This window comes from Podarcis filfolensis (genome assembly GCF_964270895.1).
Source record: "Podarcis filfolensis genome assembly, chromosome: 1".
In the NCBI taxonomy this organism is placed as follows: Eukaryota; Metazoa; Chordata; class Lepidosauria; order Squamata; family Lacertidae; genus Podarcis; species Podarcis filfolensis.
This window is the reverse complement of record NC_139604.1, coordinates 98,901,066-98,923,813: the sequence shown is the minus strand read 5'-3', so window position 1 is coordinate 98,923,813 and position 22,748 is coordinate 98,901,066.

Here is a 22,748-nt window from a genome sequence, read left to right as displayed (position 1 = left end):
AGGTAGTAAGAAATGTGCAGCACACAGCTAAATACCCGAGCAGAGCTAGCTCAAGAGATGTATCCTCTCTAGGCTTAATTATATCAAAATTAATACACCAATGCATTAAAATTAAATGAAAATTAATTTTTTATTCTAGATACGTGTGGTATAAATTAAACAAGAAATTGATGACAGAAACTCATTCTTTGTTTGAAACAGTTTCAGCAGTATTAATATGCCTTACCTTACTTCTTGAATGCTAATTCAGAACTCCTCCAGAGCAGTGTTAGATTTTTCTGAACTCGTGAGAAGCCAAGACTCAGTATTTAGATTGGAAGCTTACAATCTAAATGCAGGGTTTCAGCCCCTTGTGAGTGAGCATAAGAACATCCTGATGGATCATGGTCCATCTAGTCCAACATCCTGTTCTTACAGCAGCCAACCAGATGCCTGTCAGAAGTCCAGAAGCAGGAACAGAGCACCCAAGCATTCTCTCCTCCTGCAGCTTCCAGCAACTGGTATTCAGAAGCGTTACTGCCTCCAGTAATGGCCAGTGTGGTGTAGTGGTTAAGAGTGGTGGACTCGTAATCTGGTGAACTGGGTTCGCTTCCCTGCTCCTCCACATGCAGCTGCTGGGTGACCTTGGGCCAGTCACACTTCTCTGAAGTCTCTCAGTCCCACTCACTTCACAGAGTGTTTGTTGTGGGGGAGGAAGGGAAAGGAGAATGTTAGCCGCTTTGAGACTCCTTAGGGTAGTCATAAAGAGGGATATCAAATCCAAACTCTTCTTCCAACCATAGAGGCAGAGCATAGCCATCATGTCTAGGAGCCGTTGCTTAGCCTTCTCCAATCACTAACTGCTGGGGGAGAAAATGCCATAGTTTAACAATGGGCTGTGTAAATAAGTACTTTCCTTTTCTACAGGGTAGCTCAGCCAGTAGAGCATCTCAGGATTGTGAGTTTGAGCCCCACATTGGGCAAAAATATCACTGCATCTCAGGGGGATGCACTAGACATATACAGTGGTACCTCAGGTTACATACGCTTCAGGTTACATACACTTCAGGTTACAGACCCCGCTAACCCAGAAATAGTGCTTTAGGTTAAGAACTTTGCTTCAGGATGAGAACAGAAATCATGCTCCTGCGGCACGACGGCAGCAGGAGGCCCCATTAGCTAAAGTGGGGCTTCAGGTTAAGAACAGTTTCAGGTTAAGTACGGACCTCGGGAACTAATTAAGTACTTAAACAGAGGTACCACTGTATATGATTCTATGATCTGTCCCAAATCTTCTAATTTTTAGCTTCATTGAATGTCAACAAGTTCTAGCATTATGGGAGTAAAACTTTTCTCTATCCACTCTATGTGCCATGCATATTTTTAAATAAGTTTCTATGGTGTCATCTCCTACTTGTCTTTCCTCTAAACATCTTTTACAGAGGACAGTCCTCTGTTTGAAGGAGTCATTTATTTGATAGGCTGTCCTGTCCACATCTGTTCAACAGCACATTGAGACAGCAAGGAAGTTGAGAGCAGACTGAACAGTCACATGGACCACCTGGTCACAGTTTTCCCCACTATGGTGAGATTATTGTATTTTTATTTAAATTATAGTAATCATTTATATGAAGACAGGAGTGCCTGGTGTGCTCTGGTCCATGGGGTCACGAAGAGTCGGACACGACTAAATGACTAAACAACAAGAAATCATTTATAAATGGGCATTATAATTTAGCATATTCCTATTTTTATTTTTTGCAAATCTGAACCTTCTTTTATCCACTTTTGCAATATAAAATACATGGATGAGTCTTTTCCAATGATGTAACACGGGTGCATTTTATACTCAGGGACCTCTACCAGAGGAAGCCATCCTGAGCTGAATTTCTAGATTGTTTGAATCACAGAAAAAGTTGGATCTATACAATATCCATTTGTTTTGTTTTAAACTTTATTGAAATTCAAAAATAACATAAATAATACACACAGTCTTAGTTCGACAAAAAAGAAAGTGTCTATGTACAAATATTCTTCTATGAATTTACAATAATTAAGCTTAGGTTAAATTTGTACAGTCTCCTTTTTCCTATCTTTTTACTAACATAAAATAGACTTCCTAGCCTTACCCGAAATACAGTTCCTTTCTACTGTTGAATGTACTTCCTTGTTACCTTATTCTTTCTGTATTTTCTAATACGTTCTTACAACAGTTTGTACCCTTTACCTTGTTGTTGTTTAGTCATTTACTCATGTCCGACTCTTTGTGACCCCATGGACCAGAGCACGCCAGGCACTTCTGTCTTCCACTGCCTCCCGCAGCTTGGTCAAACTCATGCTGGTAGCTTCGAGAACACTATCCAATCATCCCTTTACCTTAGCTGTCACTTTAAACAAGGGTCATTCGAATGCCGCCATAGATATTGCACCACTATTATATTTCTGTAAGTAACTCTTATACATTTCCCATTTTTTGAAAAAATGATTGTTTTGTATAACAGCATCCATTTGTTAATAGACCTCAGTCCTGAACAAGCATTTGCTTGAACACACAAGGGCTAAAAAGCTGGATGGGAGCAGGGTGAACCTCCAAGCCCTGCCCTCAATGGTGCTGGTTGTGCAGTGCCTCATTAGACCTTCATGTATTTAGCATCTATTGATTTCCCTTAAAAATCCATTGCAGCCCACTAAACCTGTGGTCTAAAGAGGAGTCCACATGCCTGGGGACACTGGGGACAGAACTTGCATGCATGGACCCTAAAGAGTTGGCCAGTCAAATTACTGTGAATAGGAAACGTAGGCCTTGGGTTTTACCTGAAGTGTCTAGAACAGAGGCTTTATGGTTATGTTGAAATCTAAATGGGCATTTTTCTATGAGCAACCTCACTAATATACAATATTTGTATAACACTTCCACATTTTGAAGCAATAGCAAAATATTCAATATGACATAGATTCATGCTGAAGGATGAATTTCATTAGCTATTTGTCATCATGACATCTACAAGATATCTGCTAAAAGTTACATGACAAACTGATGATAGAAAAACAATTCCATTTTCTGGGCTCTGCACCTTCACTGCGATGTCAAAAGATTACACAGCCCTCCCCTCCCTTTTTTGCCCTAGATTGGTTGCAAATGTTTGCCTCAGTTTAATCAGAGATGAATTATCCATGGGTTTTGCAGAAAGGCTTAGATGTAGGATGAAAGAGGAAAAGGAAAGCGGCCTGATAGAGAGCCAAATGTGCCAGTTTGGTTATGTGTTTCCGATGCCAGCCCAAGTCTCACTGTACACAGCAGCAAATGAGCTCAGCTGAGAATTGTACCTTCAGTGTTCAGCTTGTGTACAGTGTATAAATCTTTTGTTTGGTATCACTGAGGGTTCTTGTTTTTTAAAAAACTGTCAGTCATAACTATCTTTCCTGTGATCCAATTCTAGCCATCTGGATAATCTTGTACAGTAAAAGAAAATATTTCCCAAGAGAGCTTGTAATTAGTGATTTAATTTTTCTTGTTTTTTGTTCTTTAAAAACCCTAGATACAAAAAGAGAAGCAAGAAAATCCAGAGGCTTTTAGTGTTTGCCACAATGAATTTTGTGGTTGTCTAAAAACACACACAAGTAGTGGCTCTTTTAGATAAAGAACTGTGAGTTGGGGGTGTTAAGAGTTGTTGCAACAGAACCCCTGACTTTGGACTTTGTGAAGAGTAGGAATGAATGCTCTACACCACAAGAATGAGTTTCAAAGCTTCACTGGAAAGCGTTTTAAAATAGTTACAATTAAATTTTGCAAAATAAAAAATAGCACATTGCGCAATGTGCCCAAGTCTTCCTTTTAGAATCATAGAATCATAGAGTTGAAAGAGACCACAAGGGCCATCGAGTCCAACCCCCTGCCAAGCAGGAAACACCATCAGAGCACTCCTGACATATGGTTGTCAAGCCTCTGCTTAAAGACCTCCAAAGGAGGAGACTCCACCACACTCCTTGGCAGCAAATTCCACTGTCGAACAGCTCTTACTGTCAGGAAGTTCTTCCTAATGTTTAGGTGGAATCTTCTTTCTTGTAGTTTGGATCCATTGCTCCGTGTCCGCTTCTCTGGAGCAGCAGAAAACAACCTTTCTCCCTCCTCTATGTGACATCCTTTTATATATTTGAACATGGCTATCATATCACCCCTTAACCTCCTCTTCTCCTGGCTAAACATGCCCAGCTCCCTTAGCCGTTCCTCATAAGGCATTGTTCCAGGCCTTTGACCATTTTGGTTGCCCTCCTCTGGACACGTTCCAGTTTGTCAGTGTCCTTCTTGAACTGTGGTGCCCAGAACTGGACACAGTACTCCAGGTGAGGTCTGACCAGAGCAGAATACAGTGGCACTATTACTTCCCTTGATCTAGATGCTATACTCCTATTGGTGCAGCCCAGAATTGCATTGGCTTTTTTAGCTGCCGCGTCACACTGTTGGCTCATGTCAAGTTTGTGGTCAACCAAGACTCCTAGATCCTTTTCACATGTACTGCTCTCAAGCCAGGTGTCACCCATCTTGTATTTGTGCCTCTCATTTTTTTTGCCCAAGTGCAATACTTTACATTTCTCCCTGTTAAAATTCATCTTGTCCTTTAGTCCTTAATGCAGTTCAATTAACTTCCCTCTCTCTGATCCCTGAGAAACATCCTATGCAAGTGTCTTGTTTGATCATCATTGCATAGTTTAGCCACTATTCTGACATGCTGGGGGTTCTTTCTCCCCAAGTGCTGCAAGAACAGAGAGACACTGTGTTCTTGGGTTTCATTTCCTGCTGATAGGCGCTGCAACCTGCCAACAGTTTGACCTCACTTGCAAAGGCACACTCCTCCATTGTTTCCCAAAACAGATGCATGCCAGCTATATAGGGACATAGGAAACTGGTCCACCTTGCTCAGTATTGCCTAGATGAATTGTCTAGCCCTACCTGGAAATGTTGGAGATTAATGTGGTGCCATCTGCAGCCAGAGCATATTATTCTACCATGGAGCTGCAGCCCTTTCCCCAAAGGACAAACATCTTTATGGTAGCAGACTTCTCATAAACATGAGCTATGCAAAGAAGTTTGGATTGCAGAAAGAAGCAGTGCATAAGCTGTTGAAATAGTCAAAGCTAATGAGTACATTTCAAAAGGTGAATATGAACTTCTGTCATGGCCTGTTGGAACAGGTAGAGCGGAGGTATACAAAAATCCATGGAGATTTTAATAACATCAATATCCTGGTTAAGAAGAGCTCTTTCTCCCTATGATCAAGTGGTTTATAAATTTTATTAAACAAAACAAAGATTTTTGTGTGTCTTTGTGAAAACCCATGATTAGGTTTGGCTTATTCCTAGGAATGCTATATATTAATATTCATGTTGAATTTGCCTCCGAAATGCTAGTTTGGTCTGAAACTTCTCTTCAACCCCATGAGTTGGCTTTAAGAATGCAGATAGCTTAGAGGTGTGTGTTCCTCCTCCTCATATTCATGAACCCAGCTGCTTTATTTATTGCATCCTACTTTCATATTTCCCCCCTCTTATGGTTCATCTCACTTGGGGCCCTGATTTCTAGTTTATTTTTCCAGTTCATCTCTCAGCGGATTTCCTATCAAAGCTGCTATGAAAATGACTTGGGGAAGAAAACCCTTAGGATATAGAATTGCTCAACTAAAACTATTCATTGCTCATGCTAACTGCATGAATATATGAGAAATTCAGAAAAATAAGAACCAAAAGTTTTTTTGTGGGGGGGTGGGGAGGGTGTTGTTTTTCCTGAGTTGCAATGGGACTTTTAAAAAGAAACTTGTTTTGGTATAGCATGTGGGTCCTTTCTCCATCAAAAATGACAATGTTAATTTTTAAAATTATTATTCAGAAAAGTATCTATGACCCACCAAGTCATACATTGTAACATGACAGTTGCTGTAGCAATATATACAATAAAAAAGAAAACAGCAACCCCCCCCCCAAAAAAACCACCCAGCACAACAGGAGCATTAAAATGACAGAGGGTGGCGCTAGGGAAGGCGTTGTCGCCGCAGCACCCCTTGGCGTGTGGAGTGCCACGGGGCGCAATTCTCTCCCTGGTGCTCTTTAACATCTTTATGCGCCCTCTTGCCCAGCTTGTTCGGAGCTTCAGGCTGGGTTGTCATCAACATGCTGATGACACCCAACTTTATCTGTTGATGGACGGCCATCCTGATTCGGCCCCAGATACACTGACCAGAGGTTTGGAAGCTGTGGCTGGATGGTTGCGTGGGAAGCTAAATCCTTTAAAGACAGAGGTCCTCTGGTTGGGTCGAGACGACACAGGGTTGGGGGGTAAACTCCCATCCCTTGAGGGAGCACAATTAGTGCCAGCACCTTCTGCCAAGAGTTTGGGTGTAACCCTCGATGCCTCCCTCTCTACGGAGGCACAGGTTACAGCTACAGCAAGGCAGCATTTTTAAAGGCGCTGTGTTAAGAAGTTGGTTCCTTATCTTCCTGATCTAGCGACTGTGGTCCATGCGATGGTCACCTCCAGGCTTGATTACTGTAATTTGCTCTATGAGGGGCTGCCCATGAAGCTGACCCAGAAACTCCAGCAGTGCAGAATGCTGCAGCAAGACTACTTATGGGGTCTTTGCCGTGGGATCACATTCATCCAGTGCTATACCAGCTGCACTGGCTCCCGGTGGAGTACAGGGACAGGTTTACAACCTGGAACCCTCATACCTACAGGACCGCCTCTCCTGTTATACCCCGTGGTGGATCTTACGGTCCGCAAACAATAACATCTTGGAGGTCCCGGGCCTCAAGCAGGTTAGACTGGCCTTGACCAGAGCCAGGGCCTTTTCTCTGTGTCGCAAGAGACCAGGGCCCTGCAGGACTTGACATTTTTCTGCAGGGCCTGCAAGACGGAGCTGTTCCACCAGGCCTTTGGTCGGGGCTCAGTCTGATCCCTCTCCTTTTACAATATAAGTGGCCTCTATAATTCTTCTCACTGGCTTATACAAATGGCTGAGCCTGGTGAGTACTTAAGTTCCCAACCCCTATAGTTATAGTTATAATTTGCGGGTAGCCATGGGATCTTATTTTGATTTGGATCCGATTTTAAGCTGTATTTCAGTAGATTGCTGAATTTTATGTCTTAATGTATTATATATTTTGATGTTATGTTAGCTGCTCTGAGTCCAGTTCTGGCTAGGGAGGGCAGGATATAAATAAATTTATTATTACCATTACTATTAGATTAAAAATAAACAATAGCAAAGGCCTGCCTACATAAAAAAGGTCTCTAAGAGAGACCTGCAAATCAAATTTCTGCTGGAGGAGCATTCCAGAGCATGGGAGCAGCGATGATAAATGTCCAACTTCTACTGGAGGGACAGTGAGGCATCTGTAACAGAGGGGGCAACTGGGATATAAGGGTTCAGGTAGTCCCAGACCCTGCAATTGTCCCTATTTCCCAGAGATGTCCCTGATTTAGAGAAGCCGTCCTGGTTTCTGATTTGATTCCAGAATGTTCTGCTTTTCCTTAGGACATCCCTGTTTTCATTGGAGAAATGTTGGAGGGTATGGAGTTATCCGACCCCCAAGCCATCTGAAGGCAACCCTGTATAGGGAACTTTTAAAATGTTTTATTATGTTTTTATATATGTTGGTAGCTGCACAGCGTGGCTGGGGCAACCCAGTAAGATGTGTGGGGTATAAATAGTAAAACTGTCAGCTAACCAGTTATTGAAGAGCAAATGCTTGAAGAAACACATTGGAGAAATGGCAAAGAGGCTCAGCTATGAAGTGGCAAACCTTTGATTCAGTTATTGCCCATGTCATTGGCTGCCCATACAGTTAAAGTCCCTGTCAAGTTCAGATCACCATCTGCAATGCGGGTCAGGTTCCCTAACTTGTCCATGTGATGCCTTTCATTGCCTGTTACCTGTTGTTTCTTTTATGGTATATTAACTTTCGTTTTGATTGTTATGAAGGTGGGAGGCAGCTGGATTCAGTCTACTCGACTGCAGGCAGGTGAATGGTGGTGTGTGGAGTTTCACGCTTAATGCAGATCCTCCCATTGTTTGAAGGTGTGTGTCTGTGTTTATCTGGGGGGTGGACTGCAATAAAAAAAATTGTGAAAATAATAATACCGATCATTTACTTATCTTAAAGTAGGAATGTGTTTATCTAACAACCTACCATTGTGTGTCTTTACTTGGAAGCAAGTCCCACTGTGTTCAATGGGTGTTACTTCCAAGTAAGTGTGTATAATCTTATAATCCTGGGAATTTTATTCGGGGGTGATGAAGGCATTCTACTTTATCTAGAGCCCTCTGCTTTCCCATTTCCTTGTGTCCCACTGTTTTATTAAGTCCATTCTGCTTCCCCTCATTTATTTTCTTATGTATTCTTTCACTTTCTGATCCCCTGCCTTGTATTTCATATTCTCACTTCTTATCCCAGAAGATTTTGAAAGGGGAGGGGGAAGCCTCCGTGTAGCTCTGAGAAAATAGCTTGGGGAGAAGGATCCCTGGGGTGCCGCCTCCGGGATGAAAAGCAAAGCAGCTTAAATATAGCAGTGAATTGGACATGGAGATGGTATGAATATAGTTAAGAGAAGAGCATTGTTTGTTTATCTGATTGTTTGCCTGAATGGTGATTCTAATTTTGCCGTGCCAAATAACATTTTGATAAGCTTATCGAAACAGGGAAATGCCAGAGAAAATGCTTCAGTCTTAAGTTAATTAAAGCTGTAATTTCACTTGAGAATCCAGATCTGTTGACTGGTCTTTCTGGCCAGATTTCAACAAACTTCGCACAAAATAATCGAGTCCTGGGGTATTACAGCAGCTCACATTATCAGGAAGATTATGGATGACAGCTGGGCTGGTTGATGATAGCTGAAGAAAAACAAGTTTTGCTAGCTGGAGAGATTATTACTGAAGGCCTCCCAGTGGTGTAGATGGTTAAAAAAATAATAATAATCAAATATAGACTATGCCTTTAGCTATTGGAGCTGAAATTCAGATGATCTGGAAATCTACATATGGAAATCTGCATATGGAACGTGATGGTTTCATTTCATTAGTTCTTTCTTTCTACTTCTGAATACTGATTCCAGAGGAAATCTTTTTATGCACTGGGGGTATGTAATTGATGCAGTATTTGTGGTTTATGTTTTATTTTGTGCCTTGCTGAAATAATAGAAGATGCTATCAGTGACAATGGATGGAATGTTATGCTCCATCTCATATGTGGATTTATTACCAATGCTTAAAAAAACACTAGCAGGCTGATGGCATGTGCATACTATATGTGTTTTTAACCCATATGTATGTACTTTAGCTGTTGTGGTGCCAGCAACAGTTTCTGCTGCAGAAACTAAAGACCAACACATTGTAATCTGCCTGGCTTCCATAACAACCCCTTGTAGCTGTGCTGAAAATTTACTCAAAATATTTTTATATGTCTGCTTCACCCTTATTTCAAGAAGTTCAGGATATGTGGGCTTCTCCCCTCTGCCCTGCTCTGCTCCCTATGAGGTTAGCATAGATTGCGGAGTAGCATCTCGCTTACATTCCTACTTGTTCGCATTCTAACCATTAGGCCACACTAACTCTCAATATATAGGTAGCACCTATCAGAAGCAGGTTGGCACCCAGACAGATAATCCTGATGCATTATTACATTTTCATCCCACTTTGCTCAAATGCATCCCTGTTTCTTTGTTGTAAGCCACTTTGAGAACGGTTTTTGTGCATGGAAAAATGGCATACAAATAAATGAATGAATGAAGGTGGCATACATGGTTCTCTCCTGCTATTTTACCCTCAAAAGGCGGCTGAGGCTGAGATGTAGTAACTGGCTCACCCAGGGACCTTCACAACAGTAGAGAATTGAACCTGGGTCTCTCAAGTCCTAATACACATTCTAAAGAGTACGCCACTCTGGTCCTGTGACTGTCCAGCAGAGCTAGAGCGGCAGAAAACAAAAGAGAACACAATGGTGAAGAGAGCCTGGAAGAATCTGTTACATCAAGGGTGGATCCAGGATGGAATCAAGGCAGGCTGGCAAATGAGGAAGAGAACCAAGTTAGAACCTAGTGGGTTATGAGAATAGCCTGGCAGAAGTTGAAGGCTAATGCAGGGAACTCTGGCACAAGCAGAACCTGAGTTCAACAGCACTCTCCCCTTGTGCAGTTTCTAACAACTGCCTCTGACATTGGAGGTAGAAAGTTAGTAGCCATTGATAGCCTTATCTTTCATGAATTTGTCTAACTCTTTTTAAGAGCGATCCAAATTGGTGGCCACCATCCCATGTTGTGCAAGCAATTCCGTAATTTAACTATATGCTCTTACTATGTTTTTGTCAATATTGAATCTTTCAACATGCAGCTTTTTTCAGTGTCCATGAGTTCCAGTGCTACAAGGGAGAAAAACATTTCTGTATCTGCTTTCTCCATGCCACACATAATTATATACAGTTCTGGATGGCCATTGCAAACACCTTGGGTGGCCATCAGTCATGGATGCTTCAGTTGAGATTCCTGCATTGCAGGGGTTGGACCAGATGATGCTTGAAGTATTTTCCAACTCCACAATTCTATGATTCTATCATGTTTCCTCTTACTCTTTTCTCTAAACTGAAAAGACCCAAATGCTGTAACCATTACACATTGGCTTTTTGGACGGTAATAATTATATCTTGATAGAACAACACTTTTGCTAGGAAGACCACTAAAATATATCCAGAGGCAGAAGCATGAACGGCAGCTAGTATGTCATCACTTTGGTCGAGGACAGCAGCCCTGCCAAAAGGAGCAGGTGGGTTCGTCTCCTTGCATGTGACTCAAGAACATTTTTGCTTACTTGTAAGTTGCTTGCGGGTGGCACTGTGGGTTAAACCACAGAGCCTAGGACTTGCTGATCAGAAGGTCGGCGGTTCGAATCCCCACGACAGGATGAGCTCCCATTGCTCAGTCCCTGCTCCTGCCAACCTAGCAGTTTGAAAGCACATCAAAGTGCAAGTAGATAAATAGGTACTGCTCCGGCGGGAAAGTAAACGGTGTTTCCGTGCGCTGCTCTGGTTCGCCAGAAGTGACTTAGTCATGCTGGCCACATGACCCGGAAGCTGTACGCCGGCTCCCTCAGCCAATAAAGCGAGATGAGCACCGCAACCCCAGAGTCAGTCAGGACTGGACCAAACGGTCAGGGGTCCCTTTACCTTTACCTTAAGTTGCTTGCAGGTGCAGCGTTGAGTCAGCTGGTAAGATAACGGGGACAAGGGAGAATTAGATGGTAACTTTGTTGTTTAGTCATTTAGTCGTGTCCGACTCTTCGTGACCCCATGGACCAGAGCACGCCAGGCACTTCTGTCTTCCACTGCCTCCCGCAGTTTAGTCAAACTCATGCTGGTAGCTTCGAGAACACTGTCCAACCATCTCGTCCTCTGTCGTCCCCTTCTCCTTGTGCCCTCCATTTTTCCCAACATCAGGCTCATTTCCAGGGAGTCTTCTCTTCTCAGAATGTAACTAGGGGAAATATAATGTGAGAAGCAGTGAATGGGCTAGTCCATGTCTTATGCAATTGATGCTTATACACCTATGCTGTATAATGAGTTAAATACTTCATCCACTTATTTAAGTTCCTGACTTTGATTATGCTGCACAGAGTGTCCCTTACACAGGAATTTGATTCTTGGTATTATATATTTGGTGGCAATTAGCCAGGCTGGAAACAAGGTCCTATTCTATTTGCATGGTAATGAAGCATTCGTTGAATGAAATCTAAACACTAATGAGATTTTATTCACAACAGCTGATGGTTGACATTAATCAGAAAATGTGGAGAAGATGTTCATTTGTTTACATCAATATTCCTGTGGGTACTAGGCTAGGGAACATGTTAGTTTGTAAAGTAAACGACCAAGGGTGACGTGCCTTTGGGGCTTCAGGTCCTTTCGTACCGCAATTAATCAGACCCAGAAAAAGAGAAATAATAAAAGGAAAGGTATTCAGCTATTACATACTTCATACAGATAGTGTAGAATTAAAACAAAAAGATTCCCCCACTCCATGTGCATGCAACTAACAAGTGGAATTCAACATTGTGCTATTACAAACATTCTTTCTGTGCAAGCATGTCAGCTTTCCAGATGGAATGATCTCTCCTCCCTCCCGCTGCACACAGTTTCGGGGGGGTTCTCCCAAAAGAAACCCCAAGAACCAATTTTCAGAGGCATGGGGGAGAAAATCCCAGTTGCAATTGCAGAAACTCTTGATCAGGGCTTCCACTGGAGAGGTTTGTTAGGTGACGCCCTTCCAATGTTTTGAAATCTTCAACACTTGGTGAATTTCATATCTGACTCTTCAGGAAGCATCTTGTTTTGCTGAGCATGGAAAGTATTTGAGTCAAAAATGTCAGGATTTCCAGAACCATCATTTCATGTCTTATCTTATGCAGAAAGGAAAAGGGCAAAGAGCTTTTCATCAGATTGGGCAAAACCTAGAAGAACCCAACTTACAATGAAAGTAAAGGTACTAGCATTTTCAGAGCACCAGCTCCAACTTTTTCTGTGCCTGTGGCACTGCTGAGAATGCCTCATGACCCAGAGGTGTGCTTACTGTTGCAGCTCCAGCTCTCTGGAATCAATTTGCATTTATTGTATATTCTTTCACTTTTTATCTTCTTGTGCACCTCTTCAGTGGCTTCAGGCTGTGAAGTGGTTTAAACATTTGTAACATTAACTAATTAAATTAATAACAGCACGCCGTGTTCAAATAGCACTGAAGTCCCTCACGTCTGTGCTCTCCACCAAAATGCCAACTCAGTGGGGACTCACCAGTGAGTTGGCAGCATAGCCAGTACTGAAGTAAAGGACTTTACCGCTGAAGTCAAAATACGGATGTTGATAGTTCATAACATTTATTGTCTCCCCTCGCTTGTATTGAAGCAAAAGGATTTGTTCAAAATCTAGATTGGTTATGCTGGAAGATGCTGGCCTGCTTCAAATGTAGAGAAACCAGAGGAGGAAATAGCAGGGCAGAAAGAGCAGAGCTGATGCCTTAAGGGTGCCCCCCAATAAAGATTTTATTGTGCCAACTCATTTTGAAATGTATTTCTTCTTCAGGGAGACGTTAAAACACAGCTCTGTATTTTATAGTATGCTCTGTACCCATGTGTATGTGTCTCTCTGTGTGTTTTCCTCCAAGCATTCAGGGTTCCTGATCATGTGGCGAAACCCACACATATCCAGCTGAATGCACATGGCTTCCCCGGGCATAGACTTCCACCCAGTGTGCAAAGTTCTTTGAGTAGAACCAGTGGGGATGGGGAGAGCAAGTGCAGCTCCACTCACCCTCTCCTGTGAAGTGCCAAATCAGAACAAGCTAATGAATACATTTATTTTGCTCCGAGCTGCTGTTTTCAATGCTTTTGTTGTAATTGTGTTTTTATTCTTTAGTAAACCAGTCTGATTGCTTCACATCTGTGGTCTTGTAATTCTTACAGATGATGATGATGATTTTATTATTTATACCCCACCCATCTGGCTGGTTTACCCAGGAGGCCTAGGTGGAGTAGCCTCTGTTAGGGCTGCCTGGTGAGTTCACAGTGAGAGCTTGAATAGGAAACTTCAACTTTCATAGCTCAGACTCTTTGCCACTGCATGACACCTGCCTGGATATGCAAGTTCAAAGATACATGCGCATTTCTGACTAGTAGAGAAAATGAGACACCTATTCCTTTTCTGATCATTGCTGAAGTTGCTGGAGGGCGTGAGCTACATTTGTTGTTTCACTAGTGGTCTGATCTGTGCTCCCTGGCATATTTGCCGAATACGCCATTGTCCTTGAGGCATGAGCCATCAGGCTGTCGCGGGAAGCATGCTAGCGACTCTGATTACTTAATCGCCTCCATTCGTCCTGTCATAGGAAGACTATAATAACCATTCTAATGCTGAATCATATTCAAGACGTTTCAGCAAAGTGACACAAGGTTGCTGCTGCCTTATGCCGCTTAAGTATGGCAGGGTTTCTATGTATCTGGGGTATGATCCTTTGCCTTATTGGATCAGGGAGAGCATTGCCACAGGGTGCCTGGACAGCAGAGGCTGACCCAGACTGCAGGTGAACAGTGTAACCTGGGGCAAGGGGGGCATTTACATGACACTGTCTATCATGTCTTTCTGGAAGTTGCTAATGACTGCAGTTGCTTCTCAGGCAGCCTGAGGATGATGCAGTCCTAGAGATATGCTACCTTTAGCCTGGTTCAGAAATGACCTTGATGAGCAATAGCCATTAGAGCCTTATAGAATGATACACTGGGGTGGGTGGGGGGGAGAGACTGACTAAAATTCTCTTCTCTCTATTCACAATGCTTCCTGCATTGACTCTCTGACTGCTACACTATCTTTAAAGACATCTGAAAGCAGTAACAGCCTTACAGTACAACATGGAGTTCAAAGGGCATTAATCTCAGAAAATCTTCACTTCAGACTCAGTTACAATTGGAGAATGAGTACTGATTTCTTGTCTAACAGTAGTGTGTTCCTTATTTTATATCTCTGCCTATTCTATATTGAAATTCTTTTTTATTTCCCCCCTTATTTTTAATAATATATTCTCTCTTTCAGCATTTAATACAAAGCTGTTTCTCAACATTTTAAATTTTATAAAGGTATCCTAAAATATGCATTTTAATGCATTTTGACATATTTTTTTAAAGCCGAGAACTGTATTGCAAAATTCAGAGAACTGTGAAATCCAGATGATGATTATGAGGATAATAATTGGGAGGTGTCAATTAGGTCAGTGTTAACACAAGTTAACCTGCAGTCTAAAGTAGTATAAAAGAGAGAGAAGCTTACCACCTCCATGGACATCTAGAGGCCAGCAGAACTGGGCACGACATTTGTCACATAGTTTACTCTGCCATATTTGAATTTTTGTCAGAAGCTACTGTGTGGGGAAGAGCTGAGTCAGATGAGGACCATGGGGTGGAGCTTGCCAGGATCCTGATCATGCCCACTATTCAGGATAGGGTAGTCGGTGCCAATGGAAGCTTTCTTACCATTATGAATAGTGGGGTCAGCAGTTCTAGGCAGGATCCCAGTGGGCAAATGGTTTTAGCCTCCCTCTCTTCAAGACGTGGTTGTGAGATGGGAGCTGTCATCAGTCCCTACGGTTTTGCTATTTTGACCCAACTGGACATAAGCACAGGTGGGGTGGGAGAGCGACAGTGAAGCTAACAGCACACTTTCAAACACACTACAGGTGCATAAGAGGCAAACGATGGGAGCAGGACAGCAATTTGACACCAGGTGTTACAGAGAAGGACAAGAGTGAAGCTAGCACAAAACTAGGAACAGGAATAATTAAACCAAAGGAGCAAAGAAAATTCTGGGAAGGGAAATGGAGACATAAGGTAGGAAAGACAAGAGAGGTCAGGGTAAAAATGCAGTAGTAAGTCTGTGTGCTGAAACTAGAGTCATAATTCAGAGAACCCCTCCAGAAATACCCTTGGACAATAAGGATTCCCAACTTCTCAAGGACTGAGGGACCCACTAGGCCCTCAGTAGTGAGGAAATTGTTTTGGCCTCTCTCATTAGAGGAAACTTGACAATGGTCTTAAGTGAACTCAGACCCTCTGGGCTAACAATTCCTTTACAAACCGACCGACCAACCCCTAGTATATTAGGTGAACACCAAAACAAACATCTCATCTAGTTTGGCCTTATAGCTCTGACAAATGTTATGTTGGTGTTTTGTTTTATTTTCTTGAAATCCTTGAAATTGGGGCCTGCAGTATTTTAGTCACTGTGGGTCCCTTAGTTAGCTGACTGAAGCTGTTCTGAAACTTCTAGGCTTTTATATCACAGACTTAATGTTTTCTTTCTGCTTGTAATGATTCCTTAAGCTGTTTTGTTCTTGCCACAGCACTGTTTGATTTAGTTCTTCAGAGACATTTTTAATCCATGAGCAGCGCAACCAAGGCTGCATCAAGACATACAATTTTGTATTTCCTCCCTCAGATGCATGCAGCACCACAGGGAATCTCTCAAACGAGAACCGAAGGGTTACCATTTCACTGGATTTACCAAGCAAGTTGGTCTGTGCCTTGAAACCCTGAAGTAAACATCAATGCTTCTCTCTTTCTTTAAGAGAGATTCTGCTGCATTTTCAGTGAAGAAAAATTACTCTCCCCCACCCCAACCTAAGCTTTCTTGATAATGCCAAAACGTTGAAACTTTATGAGCTCTGTGTTCCCGATTCTATTTTTTGATAACTAAGAAACTGCAATTGTTGCAGCGAGGTTTCTGTGTGAAAGAATGTGAAGGCTTTGATTTGGGCCTGCACTTTTATCTCCAACTTTAATCAGTATACAGTGTAAGGTTTTCTCTGACATTTGTAGCAGCATTCCTGAGATTGATGTTGCCGCCCATTATACAGGAGAACATTTGATACTAAAGGTTCCCTGAGCTCCCATCAGCTTTCTATAGTATGTCTGCTCTCTTGACATTTAATGTCCCTAAAGCCTGATATGGTCTGATAACTTCAGCGTTGCCGTGTGCTTTTTCCGAAGGGGCAGTGGGAAAAGAAAGAGCTGAGGTATCTCTGCTATTCCATTCAGATTGTCACTATCTACATTCACAGTGCTTAATTCTGTCACTACTTTATTCAATTAAAAAACACACCACACAAATCAAATACAAATGAAATACCGTATGCTGCTGAAAGAAATGTGTCTGTGAGAACAGAGATTAGAGGAACACTATTTGAAGCGAAATAAAGTTGGCCCCTAAAAACTCTTCTCAAAATATAGATTAGTATTTTGTTGTTTTTAATGAAATCCTGTAAGCTGGCCTGGAAATACAGTTTATTGAACGGAAGGGCATACGTGCGTTAAACAAATAGATGAATGCATAGAAACACACGGATCTGCCTTAGTCAAAGCATTGGTCTATCTAGCTCAGAATCATCTACAGCAGGGGTGGGGGGACCTTTTCAGCTCCATGGCTCAGATCCTTATCAATAATCTTGATTTTAAAGCTCCTCCTGCTTGCCTTTTAAGCTTGGAAACTTAATCTTGGAAACTTAAAAGTGAAGTGGGCTTGCAACAGACTTTGTGAGTCTTTCCTCCCTTCCCTTCCCAAGTCCAGGATCTTGTTCCAGTCTTAAAGGGGGAGGGCGTAGGGCTGTCATACGTATGGATTTCCCTGGACATTACTGGGATTTCAAAGGTGGAATTTACTCCTGGAGGGAATTTCCAAGAGGCGGCGCTTTGTCCTAGATCTTAGGCAAGTTTTTGGCATTTTTGAATGAAAAAGCTCAACAACCTTCGGGGTGTCCTGGTTTTTATTTTTTGAAATGTGGCAACCCTAGGAGGGAGAGACTCACTAAGGGTTTTGCAAACCACTTTCCTTTAAAGTTCCCACTTGATAGTGACTGGCCAACAGCTGTTCAGGGTCTCCGGCAGGCATAGGAGCCAACTCCTAGGGGCTGGGGTCACTTCGCCTCCCCTCATAAAATATTTGAAGGGTTTGGGACCCTACCCCAAAGTTGATGGGTGTTGCCATTCAAATGGTGTGTGTGTGTGCCGTATCTTGTGCTTGATTATGTGGGGCAGGGCTTACCTGCCCTCCACAATATTTTATTTAAGTTGGCATTCCTGATGGCAGGGGTGGTTTGCAGCCCTACCTAGGGTTCACCAAGAATTAAGCCCATCCCTAATAATTTTGCAAGTATGATGCAGTCTACATACTGCAGTTGTCCATTTCAATGTCATCCATTTCCTCTTCCTGTTAGTGCCCAAATCCTTTCTGTAATTTAGCCTAGTACCCCCTTGCAGTGCCACACACACACACACACACACACACACACACACACACACTGGTGGATATGTAAAACCATCTCCCTACTTTGGTTAAACTGAACACACTGCTGCATATGAGTGTCTTGTGTGCTTGTTGTGTCTTCTGTGTCTAGAATATTATTACTCACATTTGGAAACCTTTCTTCTCTCCAAAGAGCTCAAAGCAGGACTACAACAGACCTGCAAAATAAGATAAGGCCAAAAATTAGCAAAAAAAATGTTAAGCATGCAGAATGTTTCATAACAAGTTCTCCACCGAAAGACTCAAGAGTCTTACCACTAATTTTCTTACTGCTATTTACACTTATACACATGCACACACAATATTTAGAGAACTTGATATAAGCTTATATAACACAGTGCCCAAGTTTTCAATTCCTTGCAAATTTACTGTGCTTCCCCCACCTGCTCCCCCTTAACTTGCCTTTACAGAAGGTGGGTTGTAAGAATCATTTTGGCTGTGTCTTGAGGGTTCAGCATGAGCTCATGGGTCACCGATTTCATTTATCTAACTCATCACAAAGTGCAGTGACAGCAAAGTCACCCACTGTGCCTCCTTCTACCAGAGCAAATAACATGGAAAAGCTACATTGGTGTTTTGTTTGGGAAAAGTAGTGCCAAAGTTATGAGCTGAGAGAGACTAGTTTGGCTTATTTGGCTGCTCACTGCCTTCTTGTAGTCAGGTTTTGTTTTGTTTTTTGGTTGTTGTTTTTAAGGACAATTGCAAAGTTTAGTTGATCAATACTATCCTTTGGGATTGTTTAGTCCCAGGTTATGGAACAAATTATTTTCCTGACAGAGAGATGCTGATAGTTGGGATATAGTACAGAGCAGCGTCATGTTTTCAGGGTGATCATATTGTACACTTCATTCAAGTGAGAGAATTGTCCTGTACCGTGAAGACAAACTAAAGTGACCAAAGTAATCTATAATGTAAGGGATCTCTGGGAAAACTTTAAAAAAAAAAAAGTTTGTCAAAATGTCTCTTTTAGTTAGGCTGTATATATATATACCTGCACATTTAAAGCACATTCTACAACAATACTGGGCACTGGAGTTTGTTAAGGTTTGCTGCTGGGAACTCTAACTCTGTGAGTTACTTTAGTGCCCAGAATTCTTTGAGGAAAATAATGTCCTTTAAAGGTATACACAACCGGAGACTGCTGGTGCCTAAATAATATTTGCATGTGGTCTTTAAAGAAAGAAGTGGAACTTTTTGAGACTTTGGAAATGGATTGCCTCTAGATGAGTGTGTATCCGAAAATTCAAACCTTATCTACTAATTCATTTGGATACAACTGAAAATGAGGGTGGGTCATGCCTATAGGCCCCACCTCCAACCTCTATGTTGCTTATGTCAATTGTGTATACTATTTGCATGGATCGTAAGCGTGTACACTTCTGTCTAAAAAATTTGATACCCTGACAAATAGAGGGTATATGATGGCACATACAGGATAGGAGTACACATATGTTCTGATGTTATGTGCATAGGATCCATGTGAATGCTAGATGTAGAGAATTTCTTGTCTGCTTTTCAATTAAAGCTAATTCCTAAAGGCCAGTGGCAGAGCCGTCTCAATGCATTTCTTTTGTAACCAAGTGAAAATAGAGCAACTAACATATACCCTTCATGCAGAGATTGGCCTTGTAAACATCATTAGGAAGACTTCTACCTGCTTCTGAATCATTGTTACGGAGAGAGTTCAGAGTGAAGACACCTTCATTGACATGCTGGATAAATTAAAAAGCTTTTAGCAGAAGGCGCAGGCAAATTAATTGTATAATTGCCATGCAACGGGGTGGAGAGTTGGGATCACCATATAGCAGAAAGAAATTAACTACTGCAAATTAATTAGAATGTGGAATAATGAAAAAATGAAGAACAATGCTGTAAGTGGCAAAACAAAACAAAGACCTGTTATGGAAAACGTATATTGCGTAATTGTAAACAACAAAATAATAATAATTGTCATGGTCCCTTCACAATTCCACAATGTTCCTGGATCAATGCTTTCCAAAATATGTCAACCTCTCTTTCAACAGTAAGGCACTTCTCCCACACGATGGCATCCATGCTGAATCTAGCTTCAGCCTTTACACCAGTTTTTAAATAGTCCAGTGGAAGCACTAGCAATAGTGAAAAACTAGGCAGGGCCAGTTCAAGACATTTTGGCACCTGAGGCAGCCCACAAAATGGTGCCTCCCTCCCAAACCAGGAAGAAGTGGCAAGTGAAGATTGACAGCAAGAACAAAGGGGAAATAAAGATCTGCATTGGGATTCGCTGCCCCCGTGGATTGGGGATGGTTTGAAAAAGAGACTAATTTAATCTTCCCTATTGTTTTGTAAGCAATTGGTATGAAAACAGCATACACAAATAAGATGCCCCTGGGAAAGAAACTTGCCAAATTTCAGAAGGATAGATGTGGGACTTTTGGTGCTAGGCACCTTTCCTGTAGTCTATAGGACCGCATATTGTGTACCTTTTCAAGGAAAAGATAAAGCGCAGCTGCAATTCTCTCCTCTGCTTTTAGAAGCAAAACTTCAGTTACTTTGTCCAGGCAACCTTGAGCAACTCCAGTCACTCAGGAAGTCAATAATTGACTACAACTAATGCACTTGTGTAATGAATGGTTAAAGAGACACATTTGGCTTTAATGGACCTTTTACTTCTGCAGCGAAAGATTTCAAGACTGGAGATTTACCTCTGGCATCTGGTACAGCACCTGTCTCTAATGGAAAGCTACAACTCTCTCTTAAAAAGTGTTTCTTCCTCTCATGGATGCCCTTGTAGAGCTATTGGATTCACCTGTGCCTATTAAGAAGTTTGTTCCCTCAAATCTCATTAAGTATCCACTTGTGTGTCAAACTTCCTTATGCACACCTGCCTTTCATGAAGGATAACCTTATGTTGAAAAGGAAGGTGATTTTTGTGTGTGTATGAAGTAACCTTCTGGCTGTTGAAGGTAGGTTTGTGTTCTTTAGAGGACATCAGAAAAACATACAGCCTGGCTGTAATATTTCCCCCTCACATATACTGGGTTTGTAAATTAATTATTACCAGGGCTCTCAACTATTTAAAGATTTTTTTAGTTGATTAATCACCTGCCTTTTAACCAATTAATGAACTGATTGCATTTAAACATATTTGCATATTGCCAACACCTCAGTATAGGTGCCCTTTTGAGCTATGGAAAGAAGGGTATGCTGATCTACAGTTTACTAAACAAACATTTCCACTCGCTGGAAGCAAACTCCATCTTATAGAATCAAAGAATTGATTGGTAAAAACCTCCAATGAAGGGTCCACAGTCTTCTGAGAGAGACAGTTCCACTGTCAAACAGCTCTTACCGTCAGAAAGTTTTTCCTGGTGTTTAGTTGGAATCTTCAGTCTTCGGTATGTTGCTTTCTTATTATCTAGTTTCAATTATTCAATAAATAACAAGAGTGCTTTTAATTAAGCACAATCAGAAGGCTGGATGTCTAGATATAATCCTTGGCTTCTCAGCTGTGTGGCAATCAATTTGAATTTTTCTTAAGTAGATCAGACAAGTGGCAAGAATAACTCAGAGAGCTAAAATAGGTATTTCACTTGCCTCATGCCACCCAAAAAAGCCTCTTTGTGGCATGTGAACCATATGTAAGATGGGTTCAGCTTTAAATGGAAGTTGAATCTAATTTCCCCCCCATTCTTAAGCAGATCTGGATCTTTTTGCATCTTGGTCTGCACAATGGGGCTAAAAATCCTAATTTCACATATGCTCTAACAGGGGTCTGAGCTGGCCCTGACTGACCAGGAGACAGATCTTGAAGTTGTGGTGGGTATCTCAGTTAAAATGTTGACCTAGTCTGCAGCAGCTGTGAAAAAAAAGGCAAATAAAATTCCAAGCTAAAGATCATGAAGAAAGAGATAAAAATAATACTGCCAATGTCATTGTGTCATTATGCAAAACCATGGTTACCTCGCTTCAAAAAGGATATTGTAGAGCTGAGAGCAGTGCAGAAGGCGGCAAAACAACTTCCCAGTGAGGAAAGGCTACAGCATTTAGGGCGAGTTAGTTTAGAAAGAGAGATTGGTAGGGCTACTCTACATGGCAGAAGTGTATAAAATTATGTAGGGTGTGAAGAAAAGGATAGGAAGACCTTTCCCTCTCTCGCTCCTAATACTAGAATCTAGGGTTATCCAATAATGCCGAGAAATTAAAGATTCAGGATGCTCTTCAAGCAACACACAGTTAAACCATGGAATTTGTTCCCACATGATGTAGTGATGGCTTTAAAGAAGGTAGGACAAATTCGTGGTGGACAAGGCTTTCAATGGTTATTAGCCATGATGGCTTTGTACTATAGTATGGGAAACACTATGCCTCCCTATAGCATTTGGTGGGAATCCCAAGTGGAGAGAGGGCTGTTGCAATTGGGTCCCACTTGTGGGCATCCCAGAGGCATCCAGCTGGCTAGTGTGGGAACAGGATGCTGGACTAGATTATCTTTGACCTGATCCAGCAGGATTTATATTCCAATAACTTGGTGTGTTTGTTGCTGGAGTAGTGGGGCTTGATATGTATGTCTGCCTGAAGTTGCCTGCAGTTGCTTTGGTTTCTTATGGCTTTATTTCTCTATCTTCCTAAAGCAACTTGTGTTCCATGGCATCATCATGTTATTTTGAAACAACATGGGAAGAAGCAAGGTAAGTCTCTTTGTTAGATGCTTTGACATTCAGCAGCATGTTATGAAAAGTATTAATCAGTTCTTGAGATAAATCCAATGAAAACAATGAAATATTTAGTGCATATGCCACTCAACAAATTAATGCTGAGGGAAATCAGCTTGACTCTCACTGAGTCCTCCTTTGCTGCATATGAATTTATGAAGCCTCATTCACAATGTTAATATCCAAGAGGCCCCAAGG